Genomic DNA, 12,667 nt, shown 5'->3' on the forward strand with positions numbered 1-12,667 from the left:
GGAACCCATGAACAATGAAAAGGAAAACTCTGCATTCTGCTGTTCGTGCTCCCAGGTGATTTTATTGACACAGCATTTCAACCCTAAAATCCAGCCAAACGTCCCCAATTGGCCCACAAGGCCAAAACCAGGGGAGATTGAATAGGCAATAAAACTTAGTTTGTCCAACTGGATTGCCATTGATAATGTCCATGGTCTATTCGGATCAATTACGGACTGGCAGATGTCGAGAATCGCGCTCGACCCGACGAGCTTAAAGAAAACAAAATCACATTTTGGTCAACAAACATAACGTCATTCAGCCAGATAAAGAGTCGGAGGTCACATGGGATTTCCCTTTAAGAGTAGAGAGAGGGACAAGTCGGGACCCAGAGACAGTCACATTCCCGAAGGAGAAACAACAATCAAGAGGAGACAGGTCAGAGAGAAAAAAAGAGTTGGCGCCCAGTTATCGATACAATTCAATCAAGAGAAAAAGACTACTTAGAAAAAGGAACTAAGAAGACAGGATACTGTGAAAGACTTTGAGACTTTGGCACTGGACACCGCCTGGAGATGAAGAGTATAGTGAAGGGTGGTAAATTGTGAGAAAAAAAACAGACGCCTGTAATGGACTGAAAGTGTAAGAACGACAGAAGACCGACAAGAGGAAGAGGAATACTTCCGCATTGACAGTCCGTATAACAAAGCAGACCATCCTTTGAATGAGGAGATAAAGGTAGAGAAGAGGAAGATGGAGTTACCTTAAACAGACCAACCTACTGACACATCGGCCAACTGACGGATCAACCGACTCACCAAGCAACCGACTGACCGACCAACCAATCCAGAGTATCGTGTGTCCCAGGTGATGCGTCTCCTCGACAAGGACCTGTGGCTGCAGGACGTGACTCTGGTGTACCTGACCGTCTTAACCACCCTGGTGGTGATCCTGGTAGCCTCCTACCAGGTAGATCCTGCTACCAGCCCCTCCTGGGGAGGATCCATCCCCACCTCCACCCCCCTGCTGCTGCTCTACCACATGCCCCTTGACGCCTGTGGACACCTCCACCTGTCCAGGAACATCTCCTACCCCCTCCAGAAACTGTACCTGGAGGTGCGGGGCAGCGAGATGAAACACGGCCTGGTTCTGGGGATGTCCGACCGCGGGGAGCTCACCAACGCTGACGTAGTGGTCCTGTAGGATGATGGCCACCAGTCCTACTTTGGGGTAAGGAAGGGCACTAGTCCTACTTTGGGGTAAGGAAGGGCACTAGTCCTACTTTGGGGTAAAGGAAGGGCACTAATCCTACTTTGGGGTAAAGGAAGGGCACTAATCCTACTTTGTATCCCAAACCCTATTTCCTATGTGGTGCACTACTTTTCACCAGGTTTCTGGTAGTTAGAGAGTGTGATGCTGACTGAGGTTACGGGTTTGATTTCTGCATAGGCGGCATAACAAATGTGACTGGTTGGATGAAAGAAAGCACAGCTCTAACCTTAACCAAATTGGGATAACTTGCCTAAACTTAACCCATCCCATTTGTTTCTGCCCACGAGGCAAAGCTGCCCCCAGAACAAGCTTGAACAAGGAAAAAGCAGTTCTGCCATATTGTAGCTGGTACCCGCTGTATTGCTTTACTGTATGTAAGAGGTGGTTCATTCTGATGATAGAGAGTCAGGCAGGATGTGCCTTCGTCGTGATCATCCTAAAGTGGGGAATTTTTCACAAGATTAGATAGATGCATATGGACCAAAAAGAAGATGTTGAGTATTGAAACATGAAGATACCAAGTGTGAAAACAAATGACCTGAAATACTGTATACTTAATAAACTATTACAAACATATGATCATCCAAATGTTAGCTATACATCTTGTGACTCATCAGATATGAACATGGAGAAAATCAGATTTTCTCAAAATAAACATTTAACATCAGTTACATTTTGCAATGCTCTCAAAAGAACATCTCTCACTTTCCATGTGAGGACAGGGGTCTCATTATAGGAATGATCCCAACCTACTGTCTGTCTATGTGGGGTCCTCTTTTCCCAGCACTCCTGTCTGTCTGAGAAGCCGGCTTACATGGGCTTGATGAGTTCCATAGCAATAGCCTGACAAAACACTCGCCCACCCAACACTTCTCCCAGCCTCCATCTCCCTCCATCTCTTTTCCCATCCCTCCCTTCATCCCTTACACTTCACCGTCCGTCCATCTACAGCTCGGTCAGGCTGGCATGGCTCTCTTTCTCAACTCCAGACCACCTCACCACCTCAATCATTCTCTGCACCCTCCCTCTCTCCCCCGCCCTCCCTCTCCTTTCTCAGCTCCTTTCCCCTCTCTCTCTCTTTACTCCTCTCTCCCTCCAAACCACCTCCATCACTCTTTCCACCCCTCCCCCTCTCTTGGTTGGGAGCAGAAAGGTCACAACGGTGTGCCAGCCCAACCCCCCTCTCTCGCTCTATATTTATCTCAGTGAGCGGATCTGATGGTTTATTCTAAACCATCGCAGGGCAGCACACATACATTATACATCCCTTTTCACTCCTCCTGCCTCTGCCTGGACCCGTCCCGGGCCTGCCTGTCTGCCTGCCTCTCTGATGAGGAGGCGCTGCTTAGCTGCTCCTTCTATCCAAACGAATGTTGAATGGCCCCTCTGATCCCTGTACTAGGGAGGAGGTCCAACAGGGACCTGGATGAGGGGAGAGAGTGAGGGATGAGAAGGCGAGAGAGAGAACTCCGAACATCTGTTAAAAGCCTGGGACCACTGCGGTCACAACAGCACAATGAAACCGCTCCAAAATGGAGACTGAGGTGCACAGAGCCTAACTAACTCTGACACATGGAGCGTCCCTGGTTAATTTGGGCTTTTTACTAAATGTGTGGCTTTTTTGGAGTGTTTACTCTTCGGCCCATCCCAGAGCAATCATACAAGAAAATAAAACTGGTCTTGGGTGGAGGGTTCTATTTCGGGGCGTGTTACATGCGGACAACGTGATTGGAGGAGACAGACTCAGCTGTTACGATTGGCTCCTGGGGTATGTATCTTGCCTGCTCACCTGAACGTAGGGTTAGGCATCCACAGAATGATGTCACATATGTTTGTAAATACTTAGTTGGCTATGAGATGTTTCAACGGTGTACATTTTACTCTGGGATTCTTGAATTGCAATTGTCCAGCATGTGTGCTGCTGTCCATAGTGCTGAAACATACAAAATGGACCTTGTATCTGACCATCATCTTGTGCGTGTGTGTGTGTGCGTGTGTGTGTGTGTTCATGCATCTCTCTCACTCTCTGTGTTACTCCAGGATGCGTGGACTGACAATCAGGGTCGTGTGAGTCTGGACAGCCAGCAGGACTGCCAGCTGATGGCAGCCACTCAGACACCTGAGGGATTCTCCCTGCTGTTCAAGAGGTCCTTCAGCACCTGCGACCCACAAGACTACATCATAGAGGTGAAAGAGAGAGAGAAAGAGAGAGACAGATCAGTGGCAGGTGGTAAGAGCATTTTTTAGCACCTGTGACCCCAGAGAGCTAACCCATAGAGATAACATATTATTATACTGTTCTGTACTGGGAGGGTGGGAGGGAGGAAGAGGAGGGAGAAAGGGAGGAGGGGGAGAAAGAAAAGGGTTGAGAGAAAAAGAAAGAGAGAAGGGGGAGAAAGAAAGAGGGGAGATAAAGAGAGAGAGAACAGTAGCGGGTAAAGAGAGGCATTGTCACGTCCTGACCATAGTTCTTATGTGTTTTGCTTGTTTTAGTGTTGGTCAGGACGTGAGCTGGGTGGGCATTCTATGTTGTGTGTCTAGTTTGTCTGTTTCTGTGTTCGGCCTAATATGGTTCTTAATCAGAGGCAGCTGTCAATCGTTGTCCCTGATTGAGAATCATATATAGGTGGCTTGTTTTGTGTTGGGATTTTGTGGGTGGTTGTTTCCTGTCTTTGTGTTTTGTCTGCACCAGAAAGGACTGTATCGGTTTTGCCACATTTGTTATTTTGTAGTTTTGTAAGTGTTCACGTTTTCGTTCGTATTAAACATGTTGAGCACTGGCTACGCTACGTGTTGGTCCGATCCCTGTTACACTCTCTCTTCTCGTGAAGAGAGGGAAGGCTGCCGTTACAGGCATAATATAGAGACTGATCTTTGTGCTTGCTTGTGATTGGCAGGAGGGCACTGTCCACCTGATCTACGGAGTGTTGAATCGGCCAATCCGCTTGCTCCAGCAGCTCAAACTGTCCCATATCGAGACGGGGGTGCAGAGAGCCCGCCTGCTCTGCTCCGACACCCCGTCCCCCTCCCTGCTCCAGGACATACAGACCCTGGAGGAAAATCTGCCGGAGGGCCGGAGGTCATCCCTCTGATGACCGCGGCAGATTTCCAATCTATGGGAATCTCAGATGATACGAAAGAGAGGTTGAACAGGCTAGTAATAGGGGTTGCAACAATTTCGGCAGATCATTTTTAGAAAGAGAGGGTCCAGATTGGCTAGCCCGGCTGATTTGTAGGGTCCAGATTTGGCAGCTCTTTCAGAACATCAGCTATCTGGATTTGGGTGAAGGAGAAGTGGGGGAGGTTTGGGGGAGTTGCTGTGGGGAGCGCAAGGCCGGGGTAGGGGTAGCCAGGTGGAAAGCATGGCCAGCCGTAGAAAAATGCTTATTGAAATTCTCAATTATAGTGGATTTATCGGTAGTTACAGGTAACAGTGCTCTAGCTCCTAGGCATTCGAATAGACCCAAGAAAATTGGATAAGTGGATAAGTGTAATCAATATGACAATACCCTTCCCCAACCTTATTGCGTAGCCCCACCCAATCTTTTGGATAGGTGCCAGGAGTTGATTTGGAATTGGGCTAAGGAATGAGTGAAGTCAACACGATGGAGTCCATTCCAGAGCATTTTCCCCCTCTTCCTCCCCCTGTCTTCCTTCCATTACAAGTCAGTGGTAACCCCAGGTAACAAGGCCATAGTGCACCACATGGAGTGTATCCCCCCTGAGATGGATACGGTCCCCCAGTACAGCAGATCCTGTGACTCCAAGATGAAGCCAGCCAGCCAGCCTCAACGACTGTCGCCAAATCCTGGCTGCCTGGGCCGTGGGAGCTGAGGTAACCAAACACTCCAGGGACGGCACCAGTCACACACAAACAAGCACACCGTGCCTGGGTTCAAATAGTATTTGTTTTCTTTCAAGTACTTTAGCTGTGCTTGATTGAGCCTGTCCGGTGCAATAGAGCCAATAGAATACTCCCAAAAGTGCTATTCCCACCCATCAGACACTCCAAGTAGGTTCAATCAAATGCTCAAAGTATTAGAAGAAAAAATTAACTATGTGAACTCAGGTCTAACACAAATGAATACATATCAATACCGCCTGGAAAATATTAATTGAAGATCATACAATTTCCACTTCACAATAGGTGGTCTTAATGTTAATTATATAGGCAGATACAGGGAAATTTTGTGGTGTCCCATGTGACTCAGCTTGCAACACCAGGGTTGTGGGTTCGATTCCAACGGGGGACAAGTACGAAAGAGTATGCACTCAGTACTGTAAGTCGCTCTGGATAAGAGCGAGCATCTGCTAAATGACTCAAATGTAAATGTAGGTAAAATCCTCCTGCTCAATTTGTTGATTACCAACAACGATTAGACAGCCTGCAGGGAGGAGTTGAGAGCCCTGGTGGAGTGGAGCCTGGAAAATAACCTCTCCTTCAACATCAACAAAATTAAGGAGCTGATCGTGGACTACAGGAAACAGCAGAGAGAGCGCGCCCCCATCCACATCAACGGGGCCGCAGCGGAGAGGGTCAAAAGCTTGAAGTTCCTCGGTGCGCACATCACTGACAATCTGAAATGGTCCCTTCACAGACAGTGTGGTGAAGAAGACGCAACAGCGCCTCTTCAACCTAAGGAAGCTGAAGAAATTCAGCTTGGCCCCTAAGATCCTCAAACTTCTACAGATGCACCATTGAGAGCATACTGCTGGGCTGTATCACCGCCTGGTACGGCAATTGCACCGCCCGCAACCGGAGGGCTCTCCAGAGGGCGGTGCGGTCAGCCCAAAGCATCACTAGGGGCCTTCCCTCCAGGACATCTACAGCGACCAGTGTCACAGGAAGGGCTCATCAAGGACCTCAGACACCTGAGCCACGGCCTGTTTGACCCGCTACCATCTAGAAGGCAGAGAACGTACAGGTGCATCAAAGTTGAGACTGAGTAACAGCTTTTATCTCCAGGCCATCAGACTGTTAAACTGCCACGACTAGGTAGCCTAGCGGTTAGAGTGTTGGGCCAGTAACTGAAATGTCGCTGGTTCGAATACCCGAGCTGACAAGGTGAAAGAAGTGGTTGGGGTGTTAAAAAGAATTGTCCCTTCTGACATTTTCTGAATCTACAATAAGTGGGGGAAACAGCCATATAAAACTGGTACACCACCACAACATGTCATAGCGCAAATCTCCCATAAGTAGATGCCTTAGACCAGTGCCTAAGAGGTAGCCATACCTCTGGTGGAACGAGCCTTTCCGGGCTGTAAGACTATCCATGACAAAGACTGACCAAGTGAATCCAAGTGAAAGCTATGACCCATTTTTGGTGTCACTTTTTAAATCCACTTCTATCAGTGTAGATGAAGGGGAGGAGGCAGAAGGATTCTGAAGCCTTGAGACATGGATTGTGTATGTGCCATTCAGAGGGTGAAAGGGCAAGACAGAAGATTTAAGTGCTTTTGAACGGTGTATGGTAGTAGGTGCCAGGCGCACCGGTTTGAGTGTGTCAAGAACTGCAATGCTGCTGGGTTTTTTCACTCAACAGTTTCCCGTGTGTGTCAAGAATGCTCCACCACCTAAAGACATCCAGACAACTTGACACAACTGTTGGAAGCATTGGAGTCAACACGGGCCAGCATCCCTGTGGAACGCTTTCGACACCTCCGTGGTCTTGAATCAATAGTTAGAGTGCTCGGAGTCTGTTTTCCGGGGCTTCGCCGGGGGACTTTATCCCTATAGTTAGCCTATGGCATGTCAAAGAGGAAGTGCATTGCGGTTGTGTTTCCCATTAGACCTTTTTAATCTCGCTGCTTCTGAAATCATTTTAGTAAGGATGTTATTATAACTTGAGTAAACCAATGGTGAAATGAGCTGTGCCAACTAACTTTAACTTGCATTTGACCATGCTGTGTGGGTCACTGTTTGTTGCATGCAATATTTTCTTTGTGGATTTAAACAAAATAGCTATTGCTCTCCAGTTTTAACTGTGATGAAACGCAAATGTATGTGGAGTCCTCAGATCCTCAAAAAGTTCTACAGCTGCACCTTTGAGAGCATCCTGACTGGTTGCATCACTGCCTGGTATGGCAACTGCTCGGTTTCCGACCGCAAGGCACTACAGAGGGTAGCGCGTACAGCCCAGTACATCGCTGAGGCCAAGCTTCCTTCCATCCAGGACCTCTATACCAGGCAGTGAGGCCCTAAAACTTGTCAAAGACTCCAGCCACCCTAGTCATAGCCTGTTCTCTCTGCTACCGCACGGCAAGCGGTACCGGAGCGCCAAGTCTAGGTCCAAGAGGCTTCTTAACAGCTTCTACCCCCAAGCCATAAGACTCCTGAACAGCTAATCAAAGGGCTACCCAGACCCATCTTTTACGCTGCTGCTACTCTCTGTTTATAATCTATGCATAGTCCCTTTAACTCTACCTACATGTACATATTACCTCAATTACCTCGACTAACCGGTGCCCCTGCACATTGACTCTGGCACGGTACCCCCTGTATATAGCCTTGCTTGTTATTTTACTGCTGCTGTTTAATCATTTGTTACTTTTATTTTATATTTTCTACTCAACTATTTTTTACTTAACACTTATTTTTATGTATTTTCTTAACTTCTTAAAGCATTGTTGGTTAAGGGCTTGTAAGTAAGCATTTCACTGTAAGGTCTGTTGTATTGGGCGCATGTGACAAATAACATTATATTTTTATTTGATGCGGTTGAATTTATTCTGCCACTGTGTGACACTTGTACTTTGGAACTGTCTGTGAAACGATTGCAGGCTATGGCTTACCGGCGTTAAATTGGCTATCACGGTGCCATATAAAACGCATTTCTAACGGGTTATAGAGAAAATAAAAAAATATCGCAAAATTGGTTGTAAAATAGTTTGCCTGGCTTGGCTTCCCCATTGATTTCACCCACACACTTCTACTGCCCACCACCAAAAGGACATCCAGCCAACTTGTCACAACTGTGGGAAGCATTGGCGTCAACATGGGCCAGAACCCTTGTGGAATGCTTCGACACCTTGTTGAGACCATGCCCCGACGAATTGAGGCTGTTCTGAGAGCAAAAGGGCGTGCAACTCAATATTAGGAAGTTGTTACTAATGTTTTGTAGACTCAGTGTATTTTCCAAAACAATATCCTCCACTATCTCAAGATAGGGAAAGATGCATATCCCTGACGACTATGAAGACGATTCGATACAAATCTAGATACATGGGCCCCAATACAATACATTTTTAGAGAAGCATTACATCTCTTGGCTTTCCAGTGGCTCAAGAGGCTGCCATGAGAAAGCCTCAAGCACAATAGACATGTCCCAGTGACAGGGCTAAATGCTTAAAGACTGGTTTTGCGTAAGCGACGTACACCCTCAAAAAGCCATAGAGGAAAAAAATGACATAAAAAGACATCACATGGGTATATTAGTCCATCACCATTATGTGAGTTCTGCACCACGAGGGACCTTGGTACTTTTCAGCATCTGCTGTGGAAATGCCTGGGGTGGTTGAATTCTGGGGGAAAGTCAAGGATGTAATCTCTGTACTTATAGATAAAATAATGCAATTAGATCCAATAGGGATGTTAATTTGTGATGACTGATTTGCACTCGTCAGAGCGCCAACGGAGTGTGGTTGGCAGGAACCATAGCCGCTAAGAAAATGATTATACAAAAGGTGGATTCCACCTCATCAGTTACCATTGCAACAATGGCTGCTCACATCTAAGGAAATTGTTCTCATGGAGCTCTCCACGGCCAGGATCCACAGGGCCATGGTGTCCACTCTGGACACATGGGAAAAAGCAGCAACGGACATTTCTGAACTCTTAACCAACAGGCCTTTACGTCCATGAATGTGTATCAATAATTTGTCACCATTTCTGAGGCTATATGATGTCTTCAGTAGATTTACAATGTTATATGAATTTATTTGTTTTTATCTCATGATTTATTTCACATTCTACCAGATTGCCGGTGGGGGTATATTCCTTATATTAAGCAAACCAGACAGCACCGTTTTAATCCTGGATTTATTTATCGACAGGCAGGGGGACACTCCAACACTCAGACATAATACAAACCAAGCATTTGTGTTTAGTGAGTCTACAAGATCAGAGGCAGTAGGGATGACCAGGGTTGTTCTCTTGATAAGTGTGTGAATTTCACAATTTTCCTGTCCTACTAAGCATTAAAAATCTAATGAGTAAAAAGTACACTATTTTCTTTTGGAATGTAGTGAAGTAAAAGTTGTCAAAAATAGAAATAGTAAAGTACAGATACCACAAAAAATGACATAAGTAGTACTTTAAAGTATTTCTACTTAAGTACTTTACACAACAGAGGGTGCTACCCTACTGTGTAACTGTCGAGGCATTTGTGACAGGCAAGAAACCCTGGACCTTTGGAGATCTTCCCTCTGTCCCCCAAAAAAGTCCTGCAATGAAGCATATAATCCTTGGGTGCAGAGCATCTGTGTAGGTCACACCACTTCCCCAAAAACACATTGCCTGTTTGCGTAGGAGGGACACTGCCACTCTGGATCTTAAAAGAGTGGCCGGCTTGTTGCATTTCAGATTTATCCTCCCACATGCTACTGGGTCAGGCTGTCAAATCTCTCCGTATGTTTAGGTCAGCAGATCCCTGTGTAATGGTGGCTACAGGACTGGTTATAAAGACAGTGATCTCTGCTAACCAGGGTGTCCCTGGTCATGGAGGGGCATGACGATGAGTGATAAACCTGTTGCTTTGCTCTGCTTAGATTGGAGATGTCATGGATAGGAGAGAGAAAAAGCATAGGGCATTACCCTTGATAGGGTGAGAGTGTGTCCCAGCTAACCGGGATACATCGTAATGTATCAGAGGCATATGAGCATAGTGTTTCTTGCAAAACATGCTTGATGCTCTTGGACTGCTCCTTAACAGGTGGCAATAGGTATGGCTATGCCGCGTCACCAAGCGGGGCTTTTGCAAACTAGGCATGCATAGCTCACCGCATGGTCATCAAACAAAAGACAAACTTTCAAAGGTTTTGTGCGCTCAGTGTATACATACCATTCATACTGATATAGGGGCTAGGCCTACTGTAAATTGCATTATGGCTGAGCATGGACATGCCAAACAGAGTCAATAAGCAAGATTAAATTCATTATTGATAAGGCCTAAAAAGTGAGAATAATTCTACACAAAATGAAACAAGAACTTGTTTTAAATAGGCTGTCTAAATACACTTACAGGCACCATCTTTAATTGCTCCCCGTGGGCATATTACAGTACATAAAAAAAAAAAACGAACAACGCAGACTATGAGGGTTTTATGCACGTCCAAACTTTTCACAATAACTGGACAAAGATCCAACATAAAGAGAACGAGAGAATGTCCACTTAACTTTATAATGCTCCCAAATATAATGTTTTAGAAACAGATTGGAATTGTCTTACAGATAGCATTCACACTCCAGAATTTGCGTTGCATGAGCGCCACGGACGTTCTCACCACTACAACCAGGGTGGTGAATCGTTCGAATACGTTTGGTTTTCATAAAATTAAAAACAACCAATCTATTCGTTTTTTTAAAACAACAACAATACATACATGTCAAATGTAATGATATCATAAATTGCCAGGGTAAAAAAAAATTATACACGACGCACTGCTGTTGAGCCAGCCTTTGTTATAGTAGGCCTAGGGTAAGGGTAGTCTACGGAGGGCTTGAACATACTGAAACGAAAAAAAAGCTATTGTTAAAAGGAAAATTACTTTTAATATTATCAGCTTGTTGCGCTCAGGAAATATTGTTGCGCTCAGGAAATATTTGAGGTGTGTCCATTAAACAAAGTGCTAATTAAAACAAACCTAAAGCTGGTTTTGGCAGTAATAAGGTTGGTTATCGCATGAATTTTGACAGCGAAACGCCAGCCGTGACGCACACTTACCATATCCGCATGGAACAAGAGTATTATGCTTTTGGTGCCTGTATACTTCCTATTTAGAAACATAAACTGATGATTTCCCCCCCCCCCATTTCGTTGTATTTGATTAAAAACCAAGCATAGCCTCCCCTCCTCTCAATGAAGGCTGTTAGTTTTGTCCTGCCCAATGCAATCCAGTAGTAGGGGGATGGTAGCCTAGCGGTTAAGAGTGTTGGGTCAGTAACCGAAAGGTTGCTGTTTTGAATCCCCGAGCCTACTAGGTGAAAAATCTGCAGATGTGCAACTTGAGCATCTGCCAAATGACAAACATGTAAATGTCGTCAATAACGTTGATAAAGGGTTTGAGACCGCATGGGGAAAAAGTGAATCACCAAAGCTTTATTCATAAAATATCACGTTTTAGACGAGCGAAAGTGAGCTGACATTACCTATTCATCCATGCGTAAAACCCCCTCGGTGATATAGGCTACATGTGCCCATGCCCATCATGAAACAAGAGATGACAACATCGGTGAATACCGGGGAACCTTAAAACAGGTAGATTGCCAATCCTTGTGTAACAGGATCCCTCTCCTCGCCCCAACCTGGGCTCGAACCAGCCCTCCTGGACACCTACAGCACCCGATGTCACAGGAAGGCCAAAAAGATCATCAAGTACATCAACCAACCAAGCCACGGCCTGTTCACCCCGCTATCATCCAGAAGGTGAGGTCAGTACAGGTGGATCAAAGTTGAGAGACTGAAAAACAGCTTCTATCTCAAGGCCATCAGACTGTTAAATAGCCATCAGTAGCCGGCTACCACCCGGTTACTCAACCCTGTACCTTAGAGGCTGCTGCCCTGTATACATAGACATGGAGTCACTGGTCACTTTATAATGGAACACTAGTCACTTTAATAATGTTTACATACTGACTGCTTTACTAATTTCGTATGTATATACTGTATTCTATTCTACTGTATTTTAGTCAATGCCACTCCGACATTGCTCATTGAGCAAGTTGAGGAAGCTACTCCTAGGTATAACATTATTCTATCAATTATAATGGACAAGTCATATTGACAAAGTTGTTGTGAATATGGGTAGGGGAGAGGGGTATAAAAAGAAAACAAATTAACCGTAGTAGTTGTTCAGACTCTGGTCTTGTCCCATCTTGATTACGGTTTGGTAAGATTCTAGACGATTCGACCTTGCCCTTAACTGCACATACAGAACTAACGTCAACGACATGCACGCCACTCTTACCCGGTCGAGGGTTGACGAGACATGAACTACTTCTCTTCTAGTTTTTTAGGAGAAATACAGTGTTGCTGTTTACAAAAACTCCAGATTGTCTGCATAATCAAATAACATGAAATCACCGACACCCATACCTACCCCACAAGACATGCTCTTCACAATCCGCATCTCCAATTACTCAAGCAAACAGCAAAATTACCTATAAAAAAATGTATTAAAAGAGGTGGAGGTAGTACA

General features: G+C 45.5%; 1 pseudogene; it reads left to right on the forward strand.

Annotated features, from left to right (window-relative positions):
• Nucleotides 1-850: 850 nt before the first annotated feature.
• On the forward strand, nucleotides 851-12,461 carry LOC139544617 (dopamine beta-hydroxylase-like; annotated as a pseudogene).
• Nucleotides 12,462-12,667: the final 206 nt, after the last annotated feature.

The sequence above is a fragment of the Salvelinus alpinus genome, chromosome 18 (genome assembly GCF_045679555.1).
Source record: "Salvelinus alpinus chromosome 18, SLU_Salpinus.1, whole genome shotgun sequence".
Lineage (NCBI taxonomy): Eukaryota > Metazoa > Chordata > Actinopteri > Salmoniformes > Salmonidae > Salvelinus > Salvelinus alpinus.